We start from the raw sequence: 10,105 nt of genomic DNA on the forward strand, positions 1-10,105 counted from the left end.
TATTTTCCGCCCAAGGCAATTGGTTTTAATATAATAAAAATTATATATATTTAATTAACCAACCATAATAAGTTATAATTAAATATTTTCGACCGACTTCGGTCAAAAAAATAATTTTAAAATAAATAAAATATAAATTTAATAATATTACCGACCGAAGTCGGTCGATTTTTGTCACCCTTTATATAAATAGCTTTTAAATAAATAATATTTAATACTTATTTGATATATATATATATATATATATATATATATATATATATATATAATATATATATATAGACACACATCGATATATATATATATATATATATATATATATATATATATATATATATATATATATATATATATATATATATATATATATATATATATATATATATATATATATATATATATATATATATATATATATATATATATATATATATATATATATATATATATATATATATATATATATATATATATATATATATATATATATATATATATATATATATATATATATATATATATATATATATATATATATATATATATATATATATATATATATATATATATATATATATATATATATATATATATATATATATATATATATATATATATATATATATATATATATATATTTTGAATATAGTTTATAGCTTATATACCAATTACTTAACCAATGTATGATATATTTAATTCCGGTTAGTTAATATATTTTTTTATATAAAACAATTAATGTGTTATTTCATGATTATAAATAAAATTCTAGAAAAAATAACTAAGCATATTTTTACATTAAAATGTAATCATAATTTTATTCACTTGAAATAATTTTTTATTGATTTATGGAATCCTTATTTAATGCACTCTTTTTTTCATAAAAAAGAAAGAAATAAACAAATAATAAAATGAATAGATTAGTAAATAAATATTCCATGGGAAGAGAAGCAGTGGGTTTTTCCATGGATAAATAATTTTTTATTAAAAGTTTTCAAAAAATTCGACCGATTTCGGTCGGAATTTAAAATTATTTTTTTGTCCCACATTGGCTGAAATGGGAAAATAATATTTTATTAAATTTTTTTAAAAATTCCGACCGATTTCGGTCGGAAATCGGGAAATACTCTTGTCCCACATCGGCTGAAAGATGTGAGCTTTTTCATCTTATAAGTTGAGCTTTGATGCATAGAGTCCAACAGTTGTGGACTAACAAAAATTAAGCAAATATAGGAAGGGTTGTAGTTAGTGCTTAGTAATAAGATTTAATATTCTATATTTAGAATTAGAATTCAATAAAATAATAATGATAATATATACTAGTACTAATTAGTAATATAGTAATAAGATATAATATTGTGGTGCTATGATATCTCAGGCTGGGGAGTATACATGCGATACAAAAATATATATCTGGAATATTTCTAATATTATATATTTAAAATTCCGAAAGAGTTCGGTCGGTATTTTGAAAATTAACTAAAATTTTTTTATTAATACCCACCGATTTCGGTCGGTATTTTAAAAATTAAATTAAAAAAAATAATTAATACCGACCGAAATCGGTGGGTATTTTGAAAAATACATAAATAGAATTTAATTAATTCCGACCGATTTCGGTTGGTATTTTAAAAATTAAATAAAAAATATTTAATTAATACCGACCGATTTCGGTCGGTAAATATAGTTTGACTGACAGTCAACGCATTGAAACTTCCGACCGATTTCGGTCGAAACACTTTAGCGACCATTATTTTTTCGACTAATTAAAAGCGATCGGAAATCGATTGCTTTTTTCTCAATTTTCGATCGATTTTGTGATGATCCAAAATGTTATCTTTAAATTTAATAAGTAATTCTGTGTTCTGAGACCTCGAAAAGCACCATTTATCATTATTCGACTAGCGTGCGCAGTACGTACGATTTTTCGGAAAGTTTTTATGTGAAAATGGATTAAAATGGGAAATAGAGATTTAAAACTCAACTAAGTTGACTTTGGTCAACATTTTGAGCAAACGGATCCGGATCAGTATTTTAAAAATTCCGGTAGGTCCGCAATGTGATTTGGGACTTGGGCGTATGTCACGACCCCAAATTCCCTCCGTAGGAGGTCGTGATGGCACCTAGTATCTAAGATTAGGTAAGCCTATCAATGCGGAATAATAATAAATATCTAAAGTAAATAAACTACAATTCCAACAATTTCATCTCCCAAAACCCGGTAGAAAAAAATCACAAGCTTCTAAGAATTTATTCTCAATGTCTCTATATGTCAAGGTCTAAATAAAATATAAGGAAGCAACATAAAATGATAGAAGGGAACTCCGGAGTCTGCGGACGCTGGCAGATATACCTCGAAGTCTCCGTGCGCAGGTAACTCACTGACGTCTAGGCTGGTAAAATATAACTGGATCTGCACAAAAAGATATGCAGAAGTGTAGTATGAGTACACCACAGCGGTACCCAATAAGTGCCAAGCCTAACCTCGGTAGAGTAGTGACAAGGTCAGGTGAGGCCCTACTGGAATATAATAATGGCATGGTAAAATGTTTATCAATATAGTAAAATAAAATGACATTGGAAATGAATCAAATAGTGTGTCACATTTAATGACACCAAATAATTGCAAATAATATCTCGTGGAATCAACACAGAATTTCCTTCAACTTTATAAAAATCACAACAATTAATCGAAGGCAACTATGGCCATAAATCAATATCAACAAGGGCACTACCGAGGCACCGCCTCGTAGTCCCAAATTATAAATAATTTCATAATATCTCATTTTCTTATATCATTGCGGGAGCCTTCACAATTTATTTAAAGAAAATATTTTTTTCCGAAATAGCATCCCGCGTTTTAGTCACCCTTATCACACCGCATGACTTCTAGTAGTCACCCCTACTAGCCACGCGTATCAAGCCACCCTTATCTCACCGCATGTGTTTCAACACCCAGACCTTATACCACTGCATGCGTATCAATATCACAATATATCACAATTTGCACCTCAAGTGCCCAATATTTCAATTTTTCACAAAAACAATCAACAATAATATTTTTCAATAATAAAGAGCTCATGGCTCATGCCAGAATAATCAAAAAAAAAAATCTTACGAAAATATTCAAGAATAAATAATTCAGAAAAATAATATTTCAAAGTTTTAATACGTTGCTTCAATATCAATTTTAAAAATGTCAAATACTTCATATTAATAATATTTAATTTAAAGAAAATCAACCTTAAAATAATACACAGTATAAAAGAAACCAAATTTCAATTAAACAATGGGCTTCCGATATGAACGCCCATTCAACCACGAGTCTAACCATACCAAAATGACTAAATTCCGATAACGATTCGACCCTCAAATCCTCAAATGATCAAATCTAATCCAAGAGGGTTTCCAAATCTTTCCAACTTAAATCACCAATTAAATATTAAAAGCAGTGGTGGATTCGGGTAATCTAACCAAGATTGGGTTAAGAACACTTACCCCAATGTTTTTCCTTGAAGATATATCAAAAATCGCCTCTGCTCAAGCTCCAAGTTGTTAAAAATGGGGAATGGGACGAAACCCCACCTGTTTTTATAACTTACGGATCTGTCCGGGCTGACCTCGATCGTGGAGTCCGATCCTGGACCTCGACCATGAGAGTCTGATCCTGGACCTCGATCATGGGAGTCCGATCATGGGGAGTCCGATCATGGCCCTCGACCCTGGGGCTCGATCACATCCGTCGATCCTGGCTATCGATCATAGCTTCGATCCTTATGGCCTTCGATCACTGGCCTTGGTCATAACCCTCGATCCTGAGCCTTCGATCAGTGGCCTTCGATCATGGATCTCGAGCCTTCCTTCGATCCTCGGCTCGATTTCTGGGGGCTCGATTGCACAGCAGAAGAGAATTTGCAGCAGTTTTTGCAGCAGCTGTTTAAGTCCTATTTTTTATCCGTTAACCATCCGAAACTCACCCGAGACCCTCGGGACCTCAACCCAATACCCCAACAAGTCCTAAAACATCATACAAACTTATTTGAAATCTCAAATCACATCAAACAATGCTAAAATCACGAATCACACATAGATTCAAGCCTAATAAACTTTGAAACTTTCAATTTCTACAAACAACACCGGAACCTATCAAATCAAGTCCGATTGACCTCAAATTTTGCATGTAAGTCATAAATGATATAACGGAGCTATGAAAATTTTCAAAATCGGATTTCGACCCCGATATCAAAAAGTCAACCCCTCGGTCAAACTTCCCAAAAATTCAACTTTCGGCATTTCAAGTCTAATTCCACTACGGGCTTCCAAATAAAATTCCGATCACGCTCCTAAGTCCAAAATCACCATACGGAGCTGTTGGAATCATCAAAATTCTATTCCGAGGTCATTTGCACATAATTCGACATCCGGACACTATTTGACCTTAAACTTTAAATGTTTCGTCAAAATTCCATATCTCGGGCTAGGGACCTCGGAATTTGATTCCGGGCATACGCCCAAGTCCCAATTCACAATACGGACCTACCGGAACTGTCAAAACACTGATCCAAGTCTGTTTGCTCAAAATGTTGACCAAAGTCAACTCAGTTGTGTTTTAAGCATCTAATTCACATTTTAATCCATTTTTCACCTGAAAACTTTCCGAAATTTTTTTTACGGACTGCACACGCAAGTCGAGTAATGGTAAATAGTGCTTAGATCACATAACTAATCATTAAATTTAAAGATGACATTTTGGGTCATCACATTCTCCACCTCTAAAACAAACGTTCGTCCTCGAACGGAGTTAGAAAAAGTACCTGAGCTGGTGAATAAGTGTGGATAACAGCTGTGTATATCATGCTCGGCCTCCGAAGTCACCTCCTCAACCGGATGACCCCTCCACTGAACCTTCATGGAAGTAATGTTCTTTGACCTCAGCTTTCGAACCTGCCTATCTAAAATAGCCACTGGTTCCGCAACATAAGATAGATCCTTGTCCAACTGAACTGAACTGAAGTCTAACACATGAGACGGATCACCGTGATATTTTCGAAGCATAGAAACATGAAATACCGGATGAACCGCAGAAAGACTAGGTGGTAGTGCAAGTTTGTAAGCCACCTCTCCAACCCTCTCAAGAATCTCAAAAGGCCTAATATACCTAGGGCTCAACTTGCCCTTCTTCCCGAACCTCATCACACCCTTCATAGGTGAAACCCGGAGCAATACCTGCTCACCAACCATGAATGCAACATCGCGAACCTTCTGATCCGCATAACTCTTCTGTCTAGATTGGGCTGTACGAAGTCGATCCTGAATCATCTTAACCTTTTCCAAGGCATCCTGAACCAAGTCTGTACCCAATAGTCTAGCCCCGCCCGGTTCGAACCAACCCACTGGAGACCGGCACTGCCTACCATACAAGGCCTCATACGGAGCCATCTGAATGTTTGACTGGTAACTGTTGTTGTAAGCAAACTCCGCAAGTGGTAAGAACTGATCCCAAGCACCCCCAAAATCTATCACACACGCCCGAAGCATATCCTCCAGTATCTGAATAGTGCGTTCAGACTGTCCGTCCATCTGAGGGTGAAATGTTGTACTCAACTCTACCCGAGTACCCAACTCACGCTGTACTGCTCTCCAAAACTGTGAGGTAAACTGTGTACCCCGGTTAGAGATGATAGATACTGGTACACCGTGAAGTCTGACAATCTCGCGAATATATACCTGAGCCAGCTGCTCTGAAGAGTAAGTAGTAATCACAGGAATGAAATGAGCTGATTTGGTCAGCCTATCCACAGTCATCCAAACTGCATCAAACTGCCGCTGAGTCCGTGGGAGCCCAACAATGAAATCCATAGTGATCCGCTCCCATTTTCATTCTGGAATCTCTAACTTCTGAAGTAATCCATCCGGTCGCTGATGCTCATATTTCACCTGTTGAAAATTTAGACACCGAGATACTTACCCCACTATGTCTTTCTTCATCCGCCTTCACCAATAGTGTTGTCTCAAGTCCTGATACATCTTTGCAGCACCCGGATGAATGGAGTACCGCGAACTATGAGCCTCCTGGAGAATCAACTCACCCAAGCCATCCACATTAGGCACACATAACCTGCCCTGCATCCGTAATACATCGTCATCTCCAATAGTGACTTCCTTGGCATCACCATGTTGAACTGTATCCTTAAGGACAAGCAGATGGGGGTCATCATACTGGCGTTCCCTGATACGATCATAAAGAGAAGACTGAAAAACCACGTAAGCCAAAACTCGACTCGGCTCGGAAACATCCAATCTAACAAACTGGTTGGCCAATGCCTGAACATCCAAGGCCAAAGGCCTCTCTGCTACCGGTAAATATGCTAAGCTGCCCAAACTCTCCGCCTTACGACTCAAGGCATCGGCCACCACATTGGCCTTCCTAGGATGATAGAGAATGGTGATATCATAATCCTTAAGCAACTCCTACCACCTCCGATGCCGCAAGTTAAGATCCTTCTATTAAACAGATGTTGTAGACTCTGGTGATCGCTGTAGATCTCACAATGGACACCATACAAATAATGCCGCCAAATTTTTAAGGCATGAACAATAGCTGCTAACTCCAGGTCATGTACATGATAATTCTTCTCATGCACCTTTAACTGTCTGGATGCGTAGGCAATCACCCTACCATCTTGCATCAACACTGCGCCGAGACCAATACGCGACGCGTCACAATACACAGTATAAGATCTTGTACCTGTAGGTAATACCAATACTGGGGCTGTAGTCAAAGCTGTCTTGAGCTTTTGGAAGCTCTCCTCACATTCCTCGGTCCACCTGAACGGAGCACCCTTGTGGGTCAATTTGGTCATAGATGCAACAATAGAAGAGAAACCCTTTACAAATCGGCGATAATACCCAGCCAAACCAAGGAAACTCCGGATTTTCGTAACTGAGGACAGTCTGGACCAACTCTGCACTGCTTCAATCTTCTTTGGATCTACCTTGATCCCCTCACACGAAACTATATGACCCAAAAATCCCACTGAATCAAGCCAGAATTCACACTTTGAAAATTTCGCATACAACTTCCTTTCTCTCAAAATCTGAAGCACAGTCCTCAGGTGTTGTTCATAATCTTCCTGACTCCGGGAATACACCATAATGTCGTAAATAAATACAATGATGAAGGAATCAAGATAGGGTTGAAATAAACTATTCATTAAGTGCATAAATGATGCTGGGGTGTTGGTCAGCCCAAAAGACATCACAAGGAACTCGTAATGACCGTACCGAGTCCTGAAAGCAGTCTTCGAAATATCTGGCTCCCGAATCTTCAACTAATTATAGCCTGAACGCAAGTCAATTTTAGAGAATACCCTAGCACCCTGAAGCTAATCAAATAAGTCATCAATACGTGGCAACGGATACCTGTTCTTCACTGTAACCTTGTTCAACTGGCGATAATCAATAGACATCCGCATAGAACCATCCTTCTTCTTTACAAATAAGACAGGAGCACCCCACGACGATACACTAGGCCGAATGAAACCCTTATCAAGCAATTCCTGTAGCTGTTCTTTTAATTCTTTCAACTTTGCTGGGCCCATACGGTAATAGAAATGGGCTGAGTACCCGGTAATAGATCAATACCAAAATCAATATCCTTGTCGGGTGGCATACCCGGAAGATCTGCTGGAAATACATCAGGAAAATCCCTTACTACAGGAACTGACTCTACAGTAGGAGTATCAATACTAACATCTCTCACATAGGCCAGATACGCATCACACCCCTTCTCAACCATTCGTTGAGCTTTAAGAAATGAAACAACCCTGCTAGGAACATGATCCGAGGTACCTCTCCACTCTAGCTGCGGTAGACCCGACATAGCCAATGTCACCGTCTTAGCGTAACAATCAAGAATAGCGTGATAGGGTGACAACCAGTCCATGCCCAAAATAATATCAAAGTCCACCATACTGAGCAATAATAAATCAGCTCTGGTCTCAAAACCACTAATAACAATTAAACACGACTGATACACACGGTCCACAATAATGGATTCACTCACAGGTGTAGATACATAAACAGAAGAACTCAAGTAATCACGTGATACGCCCAAATACAGGGCAAAATAAGATGACACATAAGAATAAGTGGAGCCTGGATCAAATAAAATTGATGCATCTCTATGACAGACCGGAATAATACCTGTGATAATAGAATCGGATACAACGACATCTATCCTAGCAGGAAGGGCATAATATCTGGCCTGGCCTCCCCCTCTAGGGCGACCTCTACCTGCCCGACCTCCACCTCTAGCTGGTTGTGCAGGTGGAGTGGCAACCGGTGCAATAATCATGGCCTGAGAAGCCTGAGGACCTTATGGAATAGGTGGGGCCTGAGAAATCCGTGGAGGTGCACCCCTCCTAATTATGGGGCAATCGCTCATGATATGACGAGTGTCACCACACTCAAAATAAGCCCTCGGAGGATATGGCTATTGGAACTGGCTCGAGCCTGATCGACTAGACTGTCCGCTGAAAGCACCCCGTACAGGAGGTACAGAAGACACTGGTGGTGCATAATATGGAACCTGAGGCCTGGGAGTAGTCGGAAACCCACTGGAAGCTGGAAGTGCTGAATTAATAGGATGACTCACATAACCTCTACCATGACGGGCTGCAACTGGTACGTTAATTATTATATGTTCCAAAACCTCTAGGTCTCTTAGCTTCCCTCTCTTCCCTCTCCCGAGTCCGCATACCTTCCAATCTTCTAGCAATTGACACCACCTGTTGGTATGTGATGTCCATCTCTAGCTCTCGAGCCATATTGTATCTGATACTAGGGTGAAGACCCTTAATAAATCTGTGAACCCGCTCTCGAACAGTAGCAACTAATGTTGGTGCATGCCTAGCCAAATCACTGAATCGGACCGCATACTCTGACACAGTCATAGAACCCTGGCGCAACTGCTCAAACTCTGTGCGCCATGCATCCCTAAGACTCTAAGGAACATACTCCCTTAAGAACATATCCGAAAATTGAGTCCAAGTGAGTGAAGATGCCTCAACGGGACTATCCAACTCGTATGCCCGCCACCACTGGTAGGTTGCTCCTCTAAACTGGAATGTAGTGAAAGAAACCCCACTGGAATCCACAATACCCATAGTACGAAGGATACGGTGACATTCCTCCAGAAAACCCTGAGCATCCTCTGAAGTTAAACCACTGAAAGTGGGAGGGTGGTACTTCTTATACCTCTCGAGCCTGAGCTGCTCCCCCTCTGAAACTATTGTCCTAATATCAGGCCGAACTGGGACAACTGGTTGCACTGGTATAACCTCTGGGGCATGGTCAACTTGGGCACATGGCTCTGGAGTATGGGCGGCGGGAGTCTGCGCTCCTCCCCCAGCCTGAGATGTGGCAGGAGCAAGTGGAATTAATCCTGGCTGAGCTAAAGTGCCAAACATGCTCAAAAACTGGGCAAGAGTCTCCTGAAGTGCATGAGTAGTAACAGGCGTCTCAAGTGCCTGCTCTCCAACAAGAGCTACTAGTGGCTCTGGTGCAGCAGTTCATGCAGGTGCTCTGGCTGCACCACGTGGTCTTCCTCGGCCTCTGGCTCGGCCTCTGCCCCGACCCCGGCCTCTTGCGGCTCGAACAGGGGGCGCGGGTGTTTGATCATCAGATCCAGCCGTGTGTGTCCTCACCATCTGTGAGAGAATAGAAAGACAATTGTTTAAAATTTTGAAGTCAACAAATACGCACGATAAGGAATCAAAGAAATGAATATTTCCCAACAGTTCCATAGCCTCTCGAAGATAAGTACAAATGTCTCCGTATCGATCCGCAAGACTCTACGAAACCTGCTTGTGACTCATAACACCTATGAACCTAGTGCTCTGATACCAACTTGTCACGACCCCAAATTCCCTCCGTAGGAGGTCATGATGGCACCTAGTCTCTAAGACTAGGTAAGCCTATCAATGCGGAATAATAATAAATATCTGAAGTAAATAAACTACAATTCAAACAATTTCATCTCCCAAAACCCGGTAGAAATAAATCACAAGCTTCTAAGAATTTATTCTCAATGTCTCTATATGTCAAG

This window comes from Nicotiana tabacum, chromosome 23 (genome assembly GCF_000715075.1).
Source record: "Nicotiana tabacum cultivar K326 chromosome 23, ASM71507v2, whole genome shotgun sequence".
In the NCBI taxonomy this organism is placed as follows: domain Eukaryota; kingdom Viridiplantae; phylum Streptophyta; class Magnoliopsida; order Solanales; family Solanaceae; genus Nicotiana; species Nicotiana tabacum.